At 36.6% G+C, this 22,974-nt stretch overlaps 1 protein-coding gene across 6 annotated transcripts in view; it reads left to right on the forward strand.

The window, feature by feature from the left end:
* Window positions 1–22,974, forward strand: part of pros (prospero) — a 1,677,936-nt gene that overhangs the window by 1,512,889 nt on the left and 142,073 nt on the right. The window lies entirely within an intron of this gene.

Below are 22,974 nucleotides of genomic sequence, written 5' to 3' on the forward strand. Positions count from 1 at the left end.
TTCACCACAGATTATTTTTTACTTCTTCAGTTTTTTTTTTTAAATGGCGATTTCTTTCATATTCATTTAACTTCCAAATTTCTATTAATTTCAAAATCTTGGTCCATAATGAAAAGAATGATCACTTAGATTTGACCTAACCTGTGCTTGTTTAGATGTTAAAAATGTCAAAGAAAATTGAAGATGAAAGTTGTATAAAGTAATATTATTATCTAAGATACTAACTTCGTGATCACATTGATGAAAGCTTCAGATAAATTTTATATATATATATATATATATATATATATATATATATATATATATATATATATATATATATATATATATATATATATATATATATATATATATATATATATATATATATATATATATATATATATATATATATATATATATATATATATATATATAATTTCTCACATTGGATGTATGTTAACCATGATATAAAACTGAAAATCTGTCACTTCGCACCTTTTGAAAAACTACTTGATAGTTACCGTCAGAGGTGATAAGTATTGGGAGAATACTCATATATAATTATTTCTGGAACCTTTATCGAAGAACCACCGACATTTTTGAACGATATATCGAAGGATTTATTAACCAAATGAGTTCAATAATTTATTCTTATGAAAAGGATTTCTCCCAAGGGATTACTCCGCCTACGGCCGGGCGATTTCAACTCGGCCCTAAGGCCTTAGCTTTTTAAAAGGCTTAAGGTGCTTCCACGCCGACACTTTTTTCTGGCACTTGTTTTAACATCTTGCCGTCAAACTTTGCGCCAAGTGTCTCTAATATTGTATGCAGAACTGAACTAGCAGATCTTTAGTTTTAGCAACTTGGACACTTGATTCCACACTTAACGCTTTCCCCGACAACTTATTAGAACGTTTCGGCCTCAAGTTGCGCCGAGTAGCCGATAAATATTCGCGATGCTGAAGTCATTCAACTTATTCTTTTAACCACCTATGTTGGGCATCGATGCCCCGCGGGCACTTTCTGGCACTTTTTATCAAGTAGTCATCCAGCCAAAGTGCTTTAAATAGTCAGAAGACGCGACCTTTATCATTTCGTCTACTTAACCTTCGCTTTAGGTACCTTATATGAATAGAAGAGCAAATTGATAAATAAACAGATAAAATGAACTTTTGAGGGTTTGCTTTTTATACCGTCAACTTATCTGTAACTTTATAGGACATTGAAATAAGTTTCATGAAGTTGGATGAATTTGGAGTGAGAAATCCAATATGGAAGCTAACACAGCGATCTTCCGAAGTGTATATATATATATATATATATATATATATATATATATATATATATATATATATATATATATATATATATATATATATATATATATATATATATATATATATATATATATATATATACATATGTATGTATACTTTAAACACATGCTATATACATAAATTTTAAGCCCATTAATTGCCCATTTTTGCAGCTGTCAGATGGCACCTTTGTGCAAAGTAAAATATCGGAACTATTTTCAGTAATAAGGGGATTTTATTATTATTATTATTATTATTATTATTATTATTATTATTATTATTATTATTAGTGGTAGTGATAACGATCATGACTTGATCTCATAGGTTTTATGAAAAGTAGTCAATGACCTTTGCTGCTGTGACGCCAGTTTGATATAAACCATCTATTACTAGGGAGAAAATTGAACATATAAATATTTGAGCTAACGTCCAACCCTTTATCAGTGATGTATTGCAAACACAACTTTATCTTTTATAATATTCTTTTTTGTTCGTGTCAGAATTGACATATCCACCCAGTCTTGTCTGTCAAGTTCCGGAAAGATGAAATTAATAAGCCTTTGTTGTATGCAGCTTGAGAGAGAGAGAGAGAGAGAGAGAGAGAGAGAGAGAGAGAGAGAGAAGCAGGAAGTCCTTTGCGAAAAAGATGGGAGGACGTGCAAAATGGCGGCTCGTTGATGGCGAAATTTCAGAGAGAGAGAGAGAGAGAGAGAGAGAGAGGTCCATCATTTTTAATCTTAGGTCCATCATTTTCTCTCTCTCTCTCTCTCTCTCTCTCTCTCTCTCTCTCTCTCTCTCTCTCATGAAATTCTTCATCTAAAATCAGCCATTTTTTGTCTCATCTTTTTCGTAAATGACTCCCTACTTCCTCCCAGCCTCTCTCTCTCTCTCTCTCTCTCTCTCTCTCTCTCTCTCTCTCTCTCTCTCTCTCTCTCTCTCTCTCTCTCTCTGGCATCCCTGCAGGATCGCCTAAATATCTCGGGCCAGTGGTCATGCTCAGCGTCTCCGCCCTTTGGTCACGCTGCCCTCCGCTAGAGTCTCCTCCCACGTGTAAAAAAAAAAAAAAAAAAAAAAAAAAAAAAAAAAAAAGCTAGTCAGGACAAAGGCTAGGTGTTGCCTCAGCATGAGGACATGAGGACGTCCCCTTCACGCCCCCAGTTTCTTTACCCTCCCCAAAAAAATATTCCTCAGTTTGATTTCCTGCGTCTGCCTTTATCTTGACTTTCCAGAGTTTGTCAGTGTGTGTCAATCATTATATCTGTCATTATTTTAAATAATCATCACTCTTTCATCATTACTGCATCTTTTATCCTAATCACTTTTCCTAAATAAAGGCAGGTTGGTGGGAATACAGAGTGATGTGGAGAATTCTGCATCTTGAAGATAAAATAATGAAAACGAAATAAAAAACAAATGAAAGTGGTTATCATCACTCCTTCATAGCCATCACTCATTCATCATCACTATATCTTTTATTATCATTATTTTCCATAAGTAGAGGCGGATTGGTGGATTCTGGAAATACAGACTGATGTAGAGAATTCTGAATCTTGAAAACCGTTAAAGTAAAATGATGAAAACGAAATTATAAAAAAAATTAAAGTGCTTAATCCTGATGTTCACAATTTCAACAGTATTTTAGAGAGAATGGAGGGGGCGTGCAGTCAAGGAACTCCTGAGAGCAGTGACTATGGTAATATCTGTAGAGCAAGCAAGATTCCTGCTCCTACTACTACCGATAGTCATATTAATCAGTTAGTCAACTAGTAACAGCTACTACTACTACTGTTAACACTACTGTCATGAAATGGTATTGATTAACTTGTTACTAACATTGCTAATACTGTGATATATAAATAAAAAAGTATATATATACATAATATATATATATATATATATATATATGTATATGTATGTATGTGTGTGTTTGTATCTGCTCACGGTCCATTAGTCAGTACGTTCGCCTCTCCAGATGAAGGTCCCAGGTTCGATTCCCAAACGACCCGGAATTCTTAGACCATATTGTCTCTGTTAGACGACAGCGGTGGGTCGAAATCAAGTTGGAGAAGGCTCTCTCTCTCTCTCTCTCTCTCTCTCTCTCTCTCTCTCTCTCTCTCTCTCTCTCTCTCTCTCTCTCTCTCACTGGAAAAGAGAAAGTCAAACGTTTCCGCTGAAAAACACATGACGAAAAAGGTTTCACGTTTTTCCCCTCACCCGCCAGTTGTTATTCATTAACAGGCCTGAGTGAATAATGAATTCTACAGATATGATAGGTCAGAGTTTGAAAGAGAGAGAAAGAGAAAGAGAAAGAGAGAGAGAGAGAGAGAGAGAGAGATAACAGTTCATGAAGGATAAGAGGTAGAGAGACGAGATCAAAAAAGTTATAGGAGGGAGAAAGATTAGTTCATAGAGAGAGGGAGAGTACTAAATCCCAAATCCCAAAAACAAAATGTAAGATAGACAGATAGAGAGGAGGAGAGAGAGAGAGAGAGAGAGAGATAGGAACTAATTAAAAAAAAGAAGGAAAAGAAGAGACAGACAAAAAGAGAGAAAGAGAGGGGGAGAGAGAGAGAGACAACGTTAAAGTTGATCACCCACTACCTTTTGTCGTACAACTTTATATAGACAGAGAAAACAAAAAGTAAAACCGAAAACGAGGAAGGAGATCAAGAAATTAAATAAAATAAATAAAAAAAACGCACACACAGCCAGCCACCCTCCCCTCGCTGATAGAAAATGTGTGTAAGGGGAGAACGCCAACCATAAAAAAAAACTAAAAAAAAAAAAACCATGTAAAATGTATCACACATACGAGTTGCCACATTTTGTTTGTGCAAATAAAGGCCTCGCTTTTTGTTCAATAATATTTTGATATGATGAAATTAAACCGCCTCTCCACTGGATATTTACCGGGGAACTTTAAAACTGTTGACTATGATAGCCATTGTTTTATACGGGATCAGGTACGGTATGGTGGTATGGGAGCGTTCGCTGCACAGCTTTATTTCAGGCTGTTAATTGGTATGGGTTATGTATGCACACGTGCACACCGACTCATATATATATGTGTATATATATATTTTTTTTTAATATACACATATATACATATACACAATACGCACACACATACATACATAATATTGGTAATCTTCTTACAAATGAACACGTAAATTCAGCTGTATTTCACTTAGGTAAATGAAACATGTAAATGATTACAAAAAAATACCCACCACTTCCGTCTCTTTTTGGAGCGTTTGTTAAAAAAAAACATGCACACATATATACACACACAAACATACAAATACGCACATCCATATACACGCTCACAAGCACTTCACATCGACATCTCCCTTATCGCCAACCTGCTGTAGCATCAGTAGCGTATCTGTTGCAGTGGCGTGCTGGGTCATGAACTTGCACCACATGCAACCTGCCGCCACCGTGCCCCGGCAGCATCCCGCTATGGCATATCCCTCGCCAGCGATTTAAACCTTTTTATTAAAGCGTATATGAATGTTTCTGCTGATTCTGGCAAAACCGATTCCCACTCTTCGCCGCTTTGATAAAAGGTCACCTCGATTTGTTATCTCTCTCTCTCTCTCTCTCTCTCTCTCTCTCTCTCTCTCTCTCTCTCTCTCTCTCTGTTGGTGGTGAAATATGGTAGGGAGATACGGAGAGTCGAAGATGATATTCTGATTATGAACGTTCGTTTGGGCTTAGTAGCGATTTTGTTATCTGTCTATCTATCTATATATATTATTATACATGTGTATATGTATATATACATACATGCTTACATACATATGCTTACACACATGTATATATACATGTGTGTGTACATACACAGACACACATATATATGTATATATACATTATATATATATATATATATATATATATATATATATATATATATATATATATATATATATATATATATATATATATATAATGTGTGTGTATGTAGAGAGAGAGAGAGAGAGAGGAGAGACAGAGAGAGAGAATGGTTCCAGTAAACTTCAGTGATGTCCAGTATCTTCTGTATATAGTTTGCAACTGTGATTTTCACCTTCCGCTTGCTTTACATAACTGCAGCTGATGTATATATTTTGTTCGTGGTTATTTTCTCTGTGCGTTACACAGTCATCACAGATGTCTGGTTTATGTACGCAATGCAGCCATTTCCTCTCCATGAATCAGGTATGGTCATGAAATGGATGTTGGTATCAACGATACCATAATCCAAATATTTTCGTGAAATGCATTGTTGTCATCAAAGATACCACGAACCGAATATGTATGGTCATGAAATTACTACCGATGTCAGATACTGTGAATAAAAAAGTATAGTCGTAAGATTGATTAAGACTGGTAATGATATTGATGATACCATTGACCAAGTGATTATTAGATTACTGTTGATATCTAAAATACAGTGATGAAAATAGTATTGATATCAAAGGTACCATGAATCAGATACGACCACGAGGTCCTTATTGATATAGAAAATGACACAGGTATTAATATGTTCATAATATATACATTATATAGAATGTGTATAGAAATTTGTATCTCATTGTAGTTATTAAGCATTTATATTCGCAATTATTGTTGTCATAAATGCGATGAACTAAATATAGTTACGAGATTCCTCATGACCCTCAGAGTTGGGTATGAATTTCCGGGGTCACCTGTGCCCTAGACCTTGACCTGTGGCGTACTACATGTGACCTCTTTCATCGATTTGCCCTTCTCGGAGGTGGGTTCACGATAGAAGAAATTATATTCAATTTTGGGTGAATTAAGATAACCAAGTATCTAATTTACCTAATGCAAAGGTAGAATTTCATTTTAGTATCAATGAAGATTATCAGTTTCAAAATTTTTTGGTGCATAATAATAATAATAATAATAATAATAATAATAATAATAATAATAATAATAATAATAATAATAATACTTGTGATCTCTAAATGTTGCTAATGTTTTTTGCTTTTGCAGTTGTAATTGTAATTCTTGTATTTTTGTTGCTAGCAGCACTAGCATTGGTAGGAGTCAAAGCAACTATTTTGTTACTGTCCTAAGCAGCATCATCATGACCGCGACCCCAGTCTGAGACAGAAAGCAACCGAACAATAATCATACGTAGCCTTTGACGATTTGGGATCTAAAAATACAGAAAACTTCAAAAGGCAAAAAAATAAAGAGGGCAAGACAGAAATCATTCATTCATTGCATATTTTGCTCTTCTGCAACATAAATTCGCACGTGACAGCTGAAAGAGAATTATTGGCTTTCATGGCAAAGCCCTCGGCTGGCTGTGCTGGGGGTGGCGGTGTTGCCCTCGTGTGAGCTGGGATTTTTATTCTCTATTATTTTCTTTGGAGTGTTTCAGCTGGATATTTGAAAGATTTCTGGTGGACGATTGGGAGATTTAAATGTTAAGACTGGAGGTATGACGGGGAGAGAGAGAGAGAGAGAGAGTACAACTGTGTATGTTCATTCACACTTTAAACTGAAGGAAAGAAAGGAAGTGAGAGAGAGAGAGAGTACAACTGTGTATATTCATTCATACTTTAAGGAAAGAAAAGAGAGAGAAGAGAAGAGAGAGAGAGAAGAGAGAGAGAGAGAGAGAGAGAGAGAGAGAGATTGTATAACTGTGTACAAATTCATCCACACGAGAGAGAGGGAAATTTGCCATGCTTTGGGTATACTGAATGACTGGGTTGAGAGAGAGAGAGAGAGAGAGAGAGAGAGAGAGAGAGAGAGAGAGAGAGAGAGAGAGAGAGGTATGATATAACTATGTACGAATTCATTCACACATTTATGGAGAGAGAGAGAGATTTACTATGTTTTAGGTATGCAGAGTGACTAGGATGATAAAAATAAAAAAAAGATTAATAATTCTGTACCCAGCAGTCATTCATACAGCAGTTACTTAAACTCTCTCTCTCTCTCTCTCTCTCTCTCTCTCTCTGTCAGCCTGCTGGTACCAGGGTTTAATGGGATCAGATTTGTTTATTTATAGAAATAAATCGTTTATTTACAGAGAGCCGCTTTTCCTCTGACTCTATCGGTCAGGGATGATGCTAGTGGCTTGTTTTATTGCTATTTCAGTAATTGCTTTGCGATAGAAACTCTCTCTCTCTCTCTCTCTCTCTCTCTCTCTCTCTCTCTCTCTCTCTCTCTCTCTCTCTCTCTCTCTCTCTCTCTCTCTTAAGCACATGGACCTGAAGATATACATTGATTCATCGTATCTGTTATCTGTACGTGTGAATGTATCTGTGTTTGCATATAAACAGCATTTACGAATGCATAGAAATTTTACGTTCTAGAATAATATGACAGCATTACTCTCTCTCTCTCTCTCTCTCTCTCTCTCTCTCTCTCTCTCTCTCTCTCTCTCTCTCTCCTCTCTCTTGTTCCTCTTCTTCTTCTTCTTCTTCTCCTTGAGTAAAATGTATGAATGAAATCGTAGGCAGTAGTACTATACCCTCTCTCTCTCTCTCTCTCTCTCTCTCTCTCTCTCTCTCTCTCTCTCTCTCTCTCTCTCTCTCTCTCTCTCTCTCCCCCTTTTTTCCTCTTCTTCTCCTCCTTGTGTAAAATGTATGAATGAAATCGTAGACAGTAGTACTATACCCTCTCCTCTCTCTCTCTCTCTCTCTCTCTCTCTCAGTTCCCCTTCGGTTCGCGGGCCATCTTTTCCCCAGTCCTCTCCCTTCACCATAACCACAGTTCCAACAACGGGTTATGCTCTTTACAGACCGAACCCTCTCCTTCTATTTTTCCGTCTTTTTTTCTTTCTTTTTTTTCTTCTTCTTCTCCCATTCCCCTTTTTCGTCTGCGCCCAGCATGATCGTCCGTTCCCCTCGTTTGGCTGGTGTCTGTGGCGGTACTGAGGGGTCGTTCTTTTGCTGCAAGGGCGCGATCTATCACGTTCTAAGTGTTTCCCTTTCGGTGTGGGATAGATAGAGATATTCCTCTCTCTCTCTCTCTCTCTCTCTCTCTCTGGGTCTCTCTCTTGTCTTTCTTTCTTATTGTCGTCGATGCGTCTTTATCATATATATATATATATATATATATATATATATATATATATATATATATATATATATATATATATATATATATATATATATATATATATATATATATATATATATATATATATATATATATATATATATATATATATATATATATATATATACATACATATATATATATAACTTTTTTTTTTCCCTTGAGAGGATTAGCACTGAAGGATTTACCCTCCCGGTTGTTAAGCATGTCTTTTCAGGTGAGGTTGCTAGCCTCGTGCCCTGTTGCGACCATAACAGCCGCCTCAGTACCAGGCGCTTAATTCATTGGTTAGGTCAAAGTGCACAAAATGGGGGTTTTAACAGGGCTTTCCCATTCTCCCTTCTTGGCCTTGATTTTAACTTGGGTCCTGTTACTTGATAGTCATAAATGTTGTTTGTTATTTTATCATTACTATTAATAACATTATATACATTATGCCTCTGTTGATCCAGACATTGAATTAGGAAATGAGTTGTTAGTCGATTGTTTTATGTCGCAGCTGAGCTGGAGGGAGAGAGAGAGAGAGAGAGAGAGAGAGAGGAATGTCCATTACTCAGTCAAAATATTTACCATCAGATCAAAAGGGCCTCGACGAGGTAAACCATCCATTCAAATTTTATGGTTATTGTTTTCTCATTTAAAAAAAAAGAAAGCCAACAAAAACATCAGTATTTCTTATAATATGTTTGGGTATTTTTCTTCAGTAAGTGATTTTATTTCAAAGGAATTCAAATATTAGGAACACTGTCAAAAATAGACAGTGATCTCAGTTCAGTGATTTAATGAATGAAATCATAAGATTCCTCCGTTACTCCTCTGCCTTCAGCCATCAGATTTCACCTCTCTCTCTCTCTCTCTCTCTCTCTCTCTCTCTCTCTCTCTCTCTCTCTCTCTCTCTCTCTCTCTCTCTAGCCAAATTTCGCCCCGTATTACAATGTCCTATCACGAGCTTTTTTCTTAGGATTCCATGTGTTCCACCCTTCCTAACTCCTCACCCCTCCCCCTACCTTCCCTTTCCCCTCACTTATCCTCATAGTGTTCACTGTAGCCTAGTTCCGAACGAGAGAGAGAGAGAGAGAGAGAGAGAGAGAGAGAGAGAGAGAGAGAGAGAGAGAGGACATACGGAACCATGGGACGATGGCTTTAGTGGGATCATGTAGTTCATGAGAACTCAGTCCCTCCCCTTCCCTCTGCCCCGCCCCTATTAACCCCCCCGCCTCCTCCCCCTTCCCTTCCGTCGCCCATTTGTCAGCCTGGCGCTTGGTGGGGTCAAAGGTGTTGGTCTCCAGATGTCGCTGACGTTGGGGCTATCGTCACAGTATCGAATAGAATAGAATAGAATATAGAATTTAGGTCAAAGGCCAAGCGCTGGGACCTATGAGGTCATTCAGCGCTGGGACGGAAATTAACAGTAAGAAGGTCTAAAAGGTGTAACAGGAGGAAAGCCTCGCAGTTGCACTATGAAACAATTGTTAGAGAGGGTGGAAAGTCAGATGGAAGAACGCGAATATGAACGGAGGTACAGTCAAAGGAATGAAAGAGGTTGCAGCTAGGTGCCGAAGGGACGCTGCAAAGACCCTTAAATAATGCCCACAGTGCACCACGTGAGGTGCCCTGACGGCACTAACCCCTACGCGAGTCGTCACAGTATCGACTGTTTATGGGCAGGTGAGATCCGGTGTTAGGGGACGGTGTGATCTCTCTTCAGAGACTTTCTTGATGGTTAATTGGTATTGGTCAAGTCGGCTTTGTGCCAGCGCGGTCCCTTGCCCAAAAGCAGCCCATAGCTATGTTACGGTGTTGAAGGGGACAAGAGGCCTGGTGTAGACCTCTGACCTCAGCTAACCAACAAAGACAGCGTCTTGCTTATGGGGGAACTTCAGCCACGTGCATTTATATATATATATGTATATGAACTGCACATACATTCATATTTATGCATGTTAACCATACATTTGTAAACTCATTGTTTATGTGCATTAATTGTACATAATTAATTCAGTATGTTTGTATATTCACTACAAATTTATAAACACTCATTCTTATATGTATATCACATGGCTTGGCATTATTTCCTGAAAAGCCTAGTGTACCACGTTGTCCTCAGTGCCTGCTCGCAGCCATGAGGGAAATGAGCATGGGGGTAGCAGCCTCATCCCAGGAACACCTTTTGTGAACTCGGATATTAACAACCTCTGGAGCAACCCTCTTTAGAAGGGAAGGGCGTTTTTTGAGAAATGTATATACAGTATGTATATATATATATATATATATATATATTATTATATATATATAAATTTATATATATATATATATATATATATATATATAAACATATATATAAATATACTGTATATATACACACACACACACACAAAGAAAGAGCGATAACGATGGAAGATGTAAAAAAAAAATTAAACATTAGACAAGCGGATGTATCTAACCCTATTTTGTCACGTGCATGTATACATCCATATACAGGTCAATTGAAAGACCCGGGTTCGATCCTGATGTGAGTCAGAAATTTATTACAGGTGTGAACGCACACGCACGTGCACACTCGCATGCGCCGCGTGTTTGCGCTGATATTTAGGAGCGTGATAACAATAGCAAAGTCACTCTGCGGTACCTGGTCATCCAATGAGTTATTTGAAGGCGTCCCCGAAGTCGGGCCGAGGGCGTAGCTGCTGTAGCGACGGACAATGTCGGAGAATAAAAGCGTATTGGATGCTGTCATTTCCACCTTACGCCCTCGCTAACTTCCACCTTTGCCTCCCCCAAATGGCATCTCTCCCGCCCACCTTGATGGCCCGGGGGAGAGAGAGAGAGAGAGAGAGAGAGAGAGAGAGAGAGAGAGAGAGAGAGAGAGGTCCTGCCCTACAGAAAGAGGGGTGCCCACCCATCTTGGTGGCGAGAGAGAGAGAGAGAGACAGAGAGGTTCTGTCCTACAGAAAGAAGGGTGCCCACCCACCTTGGTGGAGAGAGGTGTCCCGTCCTACAGAAAGAGGAGTGCCCACTCACCTAGGTGGAGAGAGAGAGAGAGAGAAACCGAGGGAGGTCCTGTCCTACAGAAAGAGGGGTGCCGCCCCTCGATTATTTTAAGGGCGTAGGGAGTGGAGCCAGAATCAGAGACAGAGAGAAAGAGAGAGACAGAGACAGAGACAGAGAGAGAGGAAGGATTTCAACTCACCTGGTTACCTGCGACTCGGAAAATTCTCTCTTTCCGTACTTCCGACGCCTCACCGGAAGCTCCGTCGGTCCAGATTACGGGACAATGTGAGGCTGGATGCTGGCGTCCGGGAGCCTCTGGTTTCTGGCGTCCGGAGGCGGTCTCCGCCGTCCGGAAGCTGGTTCACTCCTGCGGAACCACTCCTCCGCTGTGCCTCTCCTGGGTCGGAGTTCCTTGTTTCCCCCCACCCCCCGCCCCCCGCCACCCCCTCTCCTTCTGCTTCTCCTTTATTCTCGCTTTTCCTCGCCTCGTCACCTGCCTTCACTTCTTTCCTTGTTTCTTTTTCGTTTTCCTGAAATGCTTTACATTTCTGTTTTAAAAAGTTTGTGTGTGTGTATGTATGTGCGCGCGCGTGCACGCATGTATCTTTATTCGTAAAATGTTTAGAAAGTGTGTGTGTGTGTGTGTGTGCGTTTGTTATTCTCTTACACCGCCACAACCTGTGCCACTTTCAGCCTTTGGAGGAAGGAAAATAATGAACAATGCACGACTCTCTCTCTCTCTCTCTCTCTCTCTCTCTCTCTCTCTCTCTCTCTCTCTCTCTCTCTCTCTCTCTCTCTCTCTCTCTCTCTCTCTCTCTCTCTCTCTCTCTCTCTCTCTCTCTCTCGTGCGTGTTTGTGTGTGTGTGAATGCTTCTTATTCTTTCAGTCCATTGAGCAAAACACCGTTTGACAAATTCATCATCACAAGACCTCGTGCGTCTCCATTTACAAATAGCGACCATTATGCAACACCTTCCTTGCCCTAAAACCTTGAGCAGGCAGGCTTCGCCTCGTTGAGTCTAGCAGGAGCAGTGTCTTCTGAAAGATGTGTGACATGACCCAGATTCTCTCTCTCTCTCTCTCTCTCTCTCTCTCTCTCTCTCTCTCTCTCTCTCTCTCTCTCACACACACACACACACGTATGGAGTGAGGTGCCATTATGACTACAATATTTCAGAAGAACTCTCTTACATAATTTAAAAGTCATACTTAATACCATCAGCATCATATTACTAAGTATGAGAAAGATTTTGTTATGAATTAAGGACCCATCATACTATCACTGTCATGAGAATCTCACCATCATGATTTTCTTATTCACTATTAGCCGATTTCTTCATTTATTTACGTTTGCATTGCCCCTTTAAGAGTTGACAATATCTTGCAACATGGCTTCGACGTATGAAACTTCTTGCACCAAGAGGTTCTGAATGATTACTTGAACAGTGTAGTAGGCTAGAGCCAATGGCCCGTTGATTGAGAGAATGACACCAGTATAAAGCCAAAGCCTCAAAAAGCTAAAGATTGGAACGGTTTAAAACTGAGGTAACGAGATGGTTTCCATGACGACAAACTCATCCAATCTTCATCGATGTCGTCTCACCCATTCTCATCTAATTCTGTCATCCCGTTCTTGAGATAAGACGGCAAAACATATGTACATGCGCGCGCGCACGCGCTGGTAGAAATCGCACCCTTCTCCCCTCTCCACACATTCAACTTAGCCAAACTCATTGATCACCTTTTTATTCATTGACCACTAAAACATTGAAGGCCTTTTTATACAGTGACCACCAAAATATTGAGGGCCTTTTATTTAGTGACTACTAAAACATTAAAAGCCTTTTTATTCAGTTACCACCAAAATACTGAGGGCCTTTTATTTAGTGACTACTAAAACATTAAAAGCCTTTTTATTCAGTGACCACTAAAACATTGAAGGCCTTTTTATTCAGTGACCACAGAAATATGAAGGCCTTTTATTCTTTATTCAGCGACCACTAAAACACTGAAGGCCTTTTTATTCAGTGACCACTAAAATACTGAAGGGTTTTTATTCAGTGACCACTATAGCCACTGAAGGCCTTTTGTTTTTTCGACGGCCACTAAAACCACCACATATCTTTGTCGCTCTTTTGGCGTCAAAGCAATGCTTGTGTTCCACTGGCCACTAAAGTCATCCTCCATCTTATAGAGACCAATAAAAGGCACAGGAGGTCTTTGTTTTGGTGGCCGCTAAATGCCTCTGTCAAACCCTGCAGTACATAAATGGTTTTATATTAAAGTAATATTATTACAATTGCTTATGGTATCGTCGCCATAATCTTCATAATTGTTAGTAATTTGTTATTGTGATTATGACAGATCCATTTTTGGTATGAATTATTATTATTATTATTATTATTATTATTATTATTATTATTATTATTATTATTATTATTCCTTTAAGGAATTTGACCTCTGAATAACGTCAATCAGTCCGTCAAATTTACTTACACAATAGCACAATGACGGGGGAACGAAAGTTCTAAATCACCACCTACATATTTTCCCCTTCTCAACACAAGAGTTAAAAAAGATTAAATAATAAAAATCAATAAATAGGTTGGATTGCTCTCATGTGTTCTTGTCGATGTACCTAAAGTAGGGTTCAAATGCTCCTCCTCAGAATTTATAAATTGAATATTATCAGTATTTCAGGAATCACGAAAATAGAATTATGCCAGGGATCAATTTCACTTTTCATGTAAGACTCACTAAAGATAAACATAATTATTCATTTAAGATGAAATAAGGATTAACATAATTATCTGAATTCGTCAGATTTGGTTCAGCAATTATGAAAGGGTCATTAGATGTTGGTGTTCTTGTTCTACTATCATTGTTGCTTATAATGTTGTTTTTTTTTTGGTTGCTCTTATAACTTCTTCGTAATACTACTGCCGCTGCCATCATTACTATCAAAATATCTGTCATCACTATTATTATTCTTTTTGTTATAATTATTATTACTGACATGAAAATAGGCTTCGTTATACGGCATGAAAAATATTACTTTTAACGTCGTATTATATATATATATATATATATATATATGTATATATATATATATATATATATATATATATATATGTATATATATATATATATATATATATATATATATATATATATATATATATATATATATATATATATATATATATATATGGACTCAGCAGTAAGAAGCTCTCAAAGTTCGATTCTTATAAGAGACAAACTGAGTAAGCCATCTTCAGGTACACCCAGTTGGTGTATCTGCCTGTTAAACTAATCAGTAAATTATGTAATTAGTAATTAAACGACTCCTGTGGGTCACGTTTAGTATGGATAAGGGCATGAGACCAGCAACCTCATCGCTAGGTCATGATGAAAATCGGAAGTGTAAAATATTTTTGAGTCGCCCTTTTTAAGGAGAGATGACATATATATATATATATATATATATATATATATATATATATATATATATATATATATATATATATATATATATATATGTATATATATATATATATACATATATATATAGATATATATATATATATATATATATATATATATATATATATATATATATTAAACTAATATATATATATATATATATATATATATATATATATAATGTATGTGTATATATATTACACAGCGTAATAAAGGAACCCTGATAATTCGACCTTTCGTCCGTGAAAAAAAAAATGTCTTTGCATTTAAATGCTCCAAACGCTCCTACGAGAAATGCTTTGCTACAATAGTGAATGAGGTGAATTAGATGCCAATTAAATATTTCATCGGAAGAAAATATGAAGTCAAGAAAAAGGACATTTGAATATTAAGACAAAATCGCGAAGGAACCCAAGTAATTTTACCCTACGACTCGGGGAAAAAATTTCTTTCCATTTAAAATGTATCTAGGTGGGGTGGGGGAGGGGGTGATGATGGGAGAGGGTGGGGGAGGAACTTATTAAATATTTATCTTGACCAATTCCAATCCCATCCGCTTCGGGCCCTTAAATACACAGCAACAGCCGTTGGGGGCAAACATCGCATTCACAGACAAATATTCGGAAATATGACTTATCGAAATTCTAAAAAAAAAAAAAAAAAAAGAATATGCAATCATATATTAACAGTATCGATGGAATACCAGTATCTCGAAATAGCCTCTTCCCTTCCTCCCCAACCAAACCCCCCTCCGCTAAAAAAACAAAAACAAATGATTATAACATGCAATAAATTACTTTTCTAAAAAAAAAATATTCAGTTGAAAATAAATAAACCCCATCTGGGGGAAATCTTTTATTTATTCATCATAATGGGTTGGCAAATTAACTATGCACTTTCAAATGAATGTAATTTCCAGATGGGCTGGAATCGAGCCGCTGTATCATCTGGAAATTATATATTCATGTGTTTTCGTAAATGCTGCAAAAAGCGAAAGGCGATAACGAATATATTTTTCACGTGAAACCATGTGATTATATGTATAAATTGGAGGGCACAGCCATTAATGAAGGTAAGGCCTCTCCCTTTATAATTATAGGATTATGTATATATTTAATTTAAATATATATATATATATATATATATATATATATATATATATATATATATATATATATATATATATATATATATATATATATAGTATATATAAATTATATATATATATATATATATATATATATATATATATATATATATATATATATATATATATATATATAAACATTATATTATAAATGTGGGTAAATATCCATACATACACACACATATATATAACAGGCAGTCGAGTTTCCTTCATAAAAGCATTGAGATGTACCGAAAACCTTTCAGATTGCATTGCCTCAGTATTCGCCAATATTCCTTCTTTGGTCGATGCTTTTTTTTTTTATCCCGCCGAAGCATCTCAGAGCATCTGAAGGCATTGAAATCCACTAAAAAATGAATGACTAAATCACCTGGGACTCCGTCTGTTCCGCCTTATCCGGATGGCATTGTCTCGCAGTCGTATTGACATAATTTTTGTGTTGCGTATTTTCAATGCGCATCCCCGTGGAAGCGTTTAAATTAAGCGAAGGCTTTTCAGAACAACGACGCAATCAAATGAGACTTTTTTTTTTTGCCTTATTGTGAATTCATAACACCATTTGTATGTTGTAGTAATTATTATTTATTTCGTTTTCTCCATGGGAGCATCTCAGGAAATTTAAAGGTTTCGAAACACATTAGAAACGAAATGTCTAATTCATTTTGTAATTTGTGTATTATGATTATTAATATTTTACTTTTTTTTGCTATAGAGGCATCTCGGGAAATTTAAATGTTGCGAAGTATATTAAAAAGACATTGATTAAATTATCTTGTACCCCATCCAACCATTTTGCCTTACTCAGATTTCATCACCTCCCATTAAATCACACGACGAAATCATTCGTCCATTTTGCCACAGTCTGATTTCACTGTCTTCTTGACATCGCACGATGTCATGCTTTCTCCGTCGAAGCATCTCCAAAGCAACTGAACAAATCGGAATCATTTCGAAACCGAATGGCGCAGTCACCTTGGGGACTCCATCTAGTCCAGGCCGTCCATCTGGGCGTTTATTTTGATCCGAGCGTCTGCCAATATTCCTTGGGACATGCAGAAGGCCACGGACGGTACGTGTTTGTCCGTTTCTACAATGTATAGGCTGGTCGGCGCCGCCCTCCAAAATGTATAAGTGGAGGCGAATGTCTCAAATGAATAACTCGGCTGAAGGATTTGGGCTTGCAAGATTGAGGAGGGATCACGGTCTAAGGTGTATGTCCGTTTGAATTTCAGATCAGCCCAACCTCCTCCTCCTCCTCCTACCCCTCCTCCTCCTCCTCCTCCTCCTCCTCCTCCTCCTCCTCCTCCTCCTCCTCCCTCCTCCTCCCTCCCCCCCCTCCCTTCGCCGTCTCGTTGCGTTTGTTTCCAGAGCCTGGTGGTGGTGGTAGTAGGAAAGGGAGGGTAGTGGGGAGGGGGTTCGTTGTCTTCGTCCGAGGATGCTTGCATGTTTCGTTTCGTGTTTATTCTGCGCTTGTTGAGTTTCTGTTTGTTTTCATGGTTGTGCTTATTGCACTGGAGCGGTATGTGTTTGTTTCCGGAATCTGGGAGGGGGGGGGTTAGTTTTTTAATGTTCGTATTCATGTTTATTTTTCGCCGCGTTTTATTGAGCCCACGTTTGTGTGAGTGTTTGTACTCCGTTCATTGAATCGGGATGCGTTTGTTTGCGGAGCCTCTTGTTTGTTCTGGCTCTCCTTGTTTGTTTCTGTGTGTAGTCTTTGTTCTTTTTTCAGTGTTTATATATCGTTTGTTTCCAAAACATTCATGTTTAGTCTTCCTGGTGTTATGTTTAGACCAATTTTGTTGTCACGTGTTTAATCCGTTAATATATTATGCCCACGTTTGTTCCTTGAGAATGTTTGTAAGATGATCCCCACTTGTTTCCCTTCTTATTTAGACCGTGTTTGTTTTCATGCTTGCATTCCAATCCTCGAATCTTGAAGCATTATTCTCAGACCAACAGTAGCTGGCGTAGTGTATATATATATATATATATATATATATATATATATATATATATATATATATATATATATATATATATATATATATATATATATATATACTATATATATATGTATATATAGTGTGTATATATGTTTGTATATATTATGCCATTTTTATAATTGATGCGTTGTGTTGTCTATTGCAGTCTTAACGGTAGTCCGGAGGTCGTTCACCCTGGGTCGTTGTTTATTATTTAACATACCGGGTTTCCTGTTATTATTATTATTATTATTATTATTATTATTATTATTATTGATGCTTTGCGGATTTAAGTGCATATAGGTACAAATTCTCAAAGTAATAGTATTGTTTCATTGTATTTTAATAATCAACCTCCTCTCTCTCTCTCTCTCTCTCTCTCTCTCTCTCTCTCTCTCTCTCTCTCTCTCTCTCTCTCTGATAAAAACCAATACTGTTGATATTTTCCGCTTTTAATAATTACACGAGTACATATCTTTTATTCACTGTGATGTCATTGTAATGATTTCATCTCATTACACTTTCATTGCCGTTCGCAATACCGCAATGCCTCACTTGCCCATAAGAATTTTAATTTTTTTTATTCATGATCCTTAATCTTATTACACTTGTCCTCTGAAAGAATTATTTATCGCCGTAAGTATTGAATTAATAGTAATAGCAATGCATTACTACCTGAATACTATTCTCCTTGCATTTGTGTACATTTTTATATATTTAATAATTTATTGATTTATTTTTGTTTTTGTTTTTTAATAAGTGGGATCTCTTCTTTCTGTATGTCCCTTTACTTCCTCTTATTTCTTCCTAATGAGCACCATAATATTCTTTGGAAGCTTGAATTTCAAGTCTGTGGCCCCTTTGGTGGGCTTGTTCCATGTGAATAGGTCTCATCTACTAAATAATAATAATAATAATAATAATAATAATAATAATAATAATAATAATAATAATAATAATAAGAAAATTTAGAAACTGGGAAGGTTTCAGAAGTGAAGGAATATATTTAAAGGAATGAGCTCATTTGTTTGTTTGTGTAATTTGGCGTCGCAGTGACGTTGGTCATGCCGACAAATATTCGAAATTTTGAGTAAATACGTTTATAGAAACCAGCTGACTTGTTTGCGCTATTTGGTGTCATAGTGAGTTTGGTCGCCAGTCCGAAATATCTTCAAAATTTGTAGGCGCCTGGAGACATCTTTGTCGTATAACTTTTGCGCTAAGAATACCGTTTCTTGATGTATTTATTTATTTGTTTTTGGTAGGAGGCACCAGAAGGGTTCAGCCTCCCAGTTCGTTAGCAAGTCTTTGGGGATAAAGCTGGTGGTTTTATATATATATATATATATATATATATATATATATATATATATATATATATATATATATATATATATATATATATATATATATACACACATATATATACACACACACACACTTACTTTTACAGATTTTTTTCCATATAATGTGATTTTTCATTTACTTTTTTCCAGGTTTAGTCTAAAAAAAATATTTCTTTGGCAGATTTGTATTACTACTGAATTTATTTTTCTGAGTATATTTTGCCTGTTTTAATCTGCAGAATATACCGTTCAGCTTATTTTAACAGAGTTATTCAATTAATATCTGTCGGTGCGGTATTATAAAATGCAATTATTTGGCTTATTTTTCACATTTAATCTTTGTTACAAAGATTAAACTATATACTCTCTAAATGTCAGTGAACCAGTTTAACTCAAATTACCAATTTAACTTATAGTAAAAATAACGAAAAATCAATGAAATATCAAAACTAAAAAAAAAAACAGGTAATCATTGACTTTACCCTTTTTCGTAAATTGGCGTTACAACACCAAAGGTCATTGACGCCGGAGCAATTAGATACGAGTAGCCATTTGCCTATGCAGGTGTTCCTACCTGGACTAGAAAAAGACATTCTCCTGATTCCTTGGGTACTTTTAAATGTTAGGCGATTTATAAGAGTTATTATCGTATTTTTTGCCGACATTAGCTTTGTCACCGTACTCGCTGAAGTTTTTGTATGAATGAGTATCAAAGGATGAAAGAAAATTACACAGGTCATTGTTTTTTTGTGTATTTTTTTTTTTTGTACCTTCAGCATCATTAATCGTGGGATGCCAGCATATATCAGTGGGCACCTGTTCTCTAAAAAGCTGCAGATATCCTAGAATAATAAAAATGTATATATATATATATCCCTTTAATATTTTTCATTCTGTTATCAACATCATTATCATTCCAAATGCAAAATGTAAATATATATATATATATATATATATATATATATATATATATATATATATATATATATATATATATATATATATATATATATTTATATATTTATATATATATATATATATATATTTATATATATATATGTATGTATATATAAACTATCAAATTTCTGAAAGGTTAGAAAGCTCAGAAAAAACATAATTAATCCCTATATCTTTAGTGTATCACCGTCATCATCACAAACATCATCATTTTTATCATCCTCAGGAGCAGCAAGTTCACTGAAATTATAATCTTTTAAAAATGGTGATCTGGCTCTCAAGATATTTAGTGCTAGAGAAACACATAAATAGTTCCAGGCCATTTTTCTATGTTGATTCAGTCATCATCAATCATCACAGCCATTCTTTATGACCACAGGAAGGCGTTAGCATGTGGAGAGAGAGAGAGAGAGAGAGAGAGAGAGAGAGAGAGAGAGAGAGAGAGAGAGAGAGAGAGAGAGAGGACAACAAGAAGTAAAAGACAGACAGACACCAAAAAGAGAGAGAGAGAGAAAGACGAAGCAACAAGAAGTAAAAGACAGTCACCAAAGAGAGAGAGAGAGAGAGAGAGAGAGAGAGAGAAACACCAAGAAATAAAAAAAGAGAGAAAGGAGGCAACACCAAGAAAGAAAACAGAGAAAAGGAGAGAGAAAGCAACACCAAGAAACACAGAGAGAGAGAGAGAGAGAGAGAGACATACAGACAGACAGACAGACAGAGGGGGGGTGGGGGAAGCAACACCAAGAAAAAAATAGAGAGAGAGAGAGAGAGAAAATTGATGTTTTAGTCAATCTGGTGCCGTGAGTCATCAGGAGCACTTAAGCTGTGATCTCCACCCCGCCGGATCGTCATCACCTCCACCTATGCATGACCCGCGTGGGAATCCAGCAGTCTATGGAATCTTTAACCCCCTTTCCCCCCACCTTACACCCACCTCCTAACCTCCTCCCCCTCCCCTATCCTAACCTCCTTCCCCCTCCTCCAACATCCCACAAGAGCTTCTCACCCCTTCCCTCGAAGTGAAAGTAAATTTGAGTATAATTTTCTTATAGTTGCATATATATTTTATTCATTATCATTCATTTTTTTTTAAATAGAGTCTAAATACTTAATACCTTCTCTTAAATCTCCCTTAGTGTTATGACGCCAGTTTTGGTAGTCATAAATCAATCAATCAAATTTCTCTTAGCTTCTCCTCCCACCTCCTGTAAGAACTTCCCTTCCCCCCACCCCCCACCTCTTCCCCCAAGTGAAAGTAGAATGAATTACAGTTCTGATTATATTTGCAGGTGCAACCTATTTATTGAAATTAGAATTTTACTGCAGAAATTAATGCTAAATACCTAATCCCGCCTTGGGCAAGAGCTCCCTATCAAGTGAAAGTCGACTGGATTATATTAATGTTACTTGAACGTTTGTAGAGGTATTTTGTATATTTCGGGATTCTTATTTTGCAGAAATTAAGTGTATGCAGATTATGAGATTCCAGCCTATGAGAATCCAGCCTATGAAGAGAATTCTCCCCATAACCCCCTAAGGAGATTACCCCCTTCCCTTGAGAGTCAGTTGGATTAAAGAATGATTATTTTGATATATTTGTAAATCTATGTTTGCTCATTATTATATATTATTGCGAGAGTAAAAGCTGGTATAAACCTAGTGTAGAGTTGGTCACGTAATTATTATTATTATCAGTTAATTAAATGACTCTTCTCCCTCTTTCCCCTCCTCCCCACAGGGTCCAAAACCTCCAATTTTTTTATAACTGTAAATGAGTTTCTACATTTAATAACCAAAAATTATTTTATAATTTTTTTTATAATGTTTTGAAAATTACAATTAGGATAATTTGAATTTCGTTAGCGGGTCATTGGAAGCCAGCCTTTGGTGAAATCTCCTCCCACACCCCTTTCCCCACCCCCACCCCCACCCATCCTCCCCAACCCCGCCTGCCCTTAAATTATGAAGGGTTTCTTTAGTAAAATTATATGAGATTGCAAATGTAGTTTTATTTCTCACTTTGCGGAAGTGTTTTCATTTTATATATTTTTTGTATCATGCAAAAAATTAAACCTACGATACTCTTCCTTTCTTAAATTTAAGAATGTAATACCCATTACTGGCATGGTGAGAATGTAATACTTATTTTTCTTTTATTTAATATCATCGGTAATTATAAAGATCTTGGGAAGTCTGAGCAGTAGCGCAGTTTCTCCGCAATAAAAATATTGTCTGCGATAGCAATATTAGCGATGATGACAAAATGGACAAAGATTGTGATAAACGTCGTTAAAAATGATACTGGTGATCATAGTAATATGACGTTGTGTTGTTTTCGATATTATTATTATTAGTTTTGCTGTTGCGGTTGTTGCTCTCAATACTATTATTAGTATTATATTCCACAAACCACAGTGGTTATTATTATTATTATTATTATTATTATTATTATTATTATTATTATTAAACTTTATTTTTAAGTACCTTATAAAAAATGTTGTGCTCCACATCTTTGACACATCCCCCTAACACCCCCCTTCATTCTTTCTCTCCTCTCCATCCCCTTCAACCCCTTACCCCATCCCCTCTCAACCCCACCCCCACCCTCCAGTATCTTCCTGCCCTCGTGGATGCTGCTGCCGCCGTAAAGGATCAACGAAGCACGTGGGAAGAAGGCGTAGGAGTAG

The sequence above is a fragment of the Macrobrachium rosenbergii genome, chromosome 46, assembly GCF_040412425.1.
Source record: "Macrobrachium rosenbergii isolate ZJJX-2024 chromosome 46, ASM4041242v1, whole genome shotgun sequence".
NCBI lineage: Eukaryota > Metazoa > Arthropoda > Malacostraca > Decapoda > Palaemonidae > Macrobrachium > Macrobrachium rosenbergii.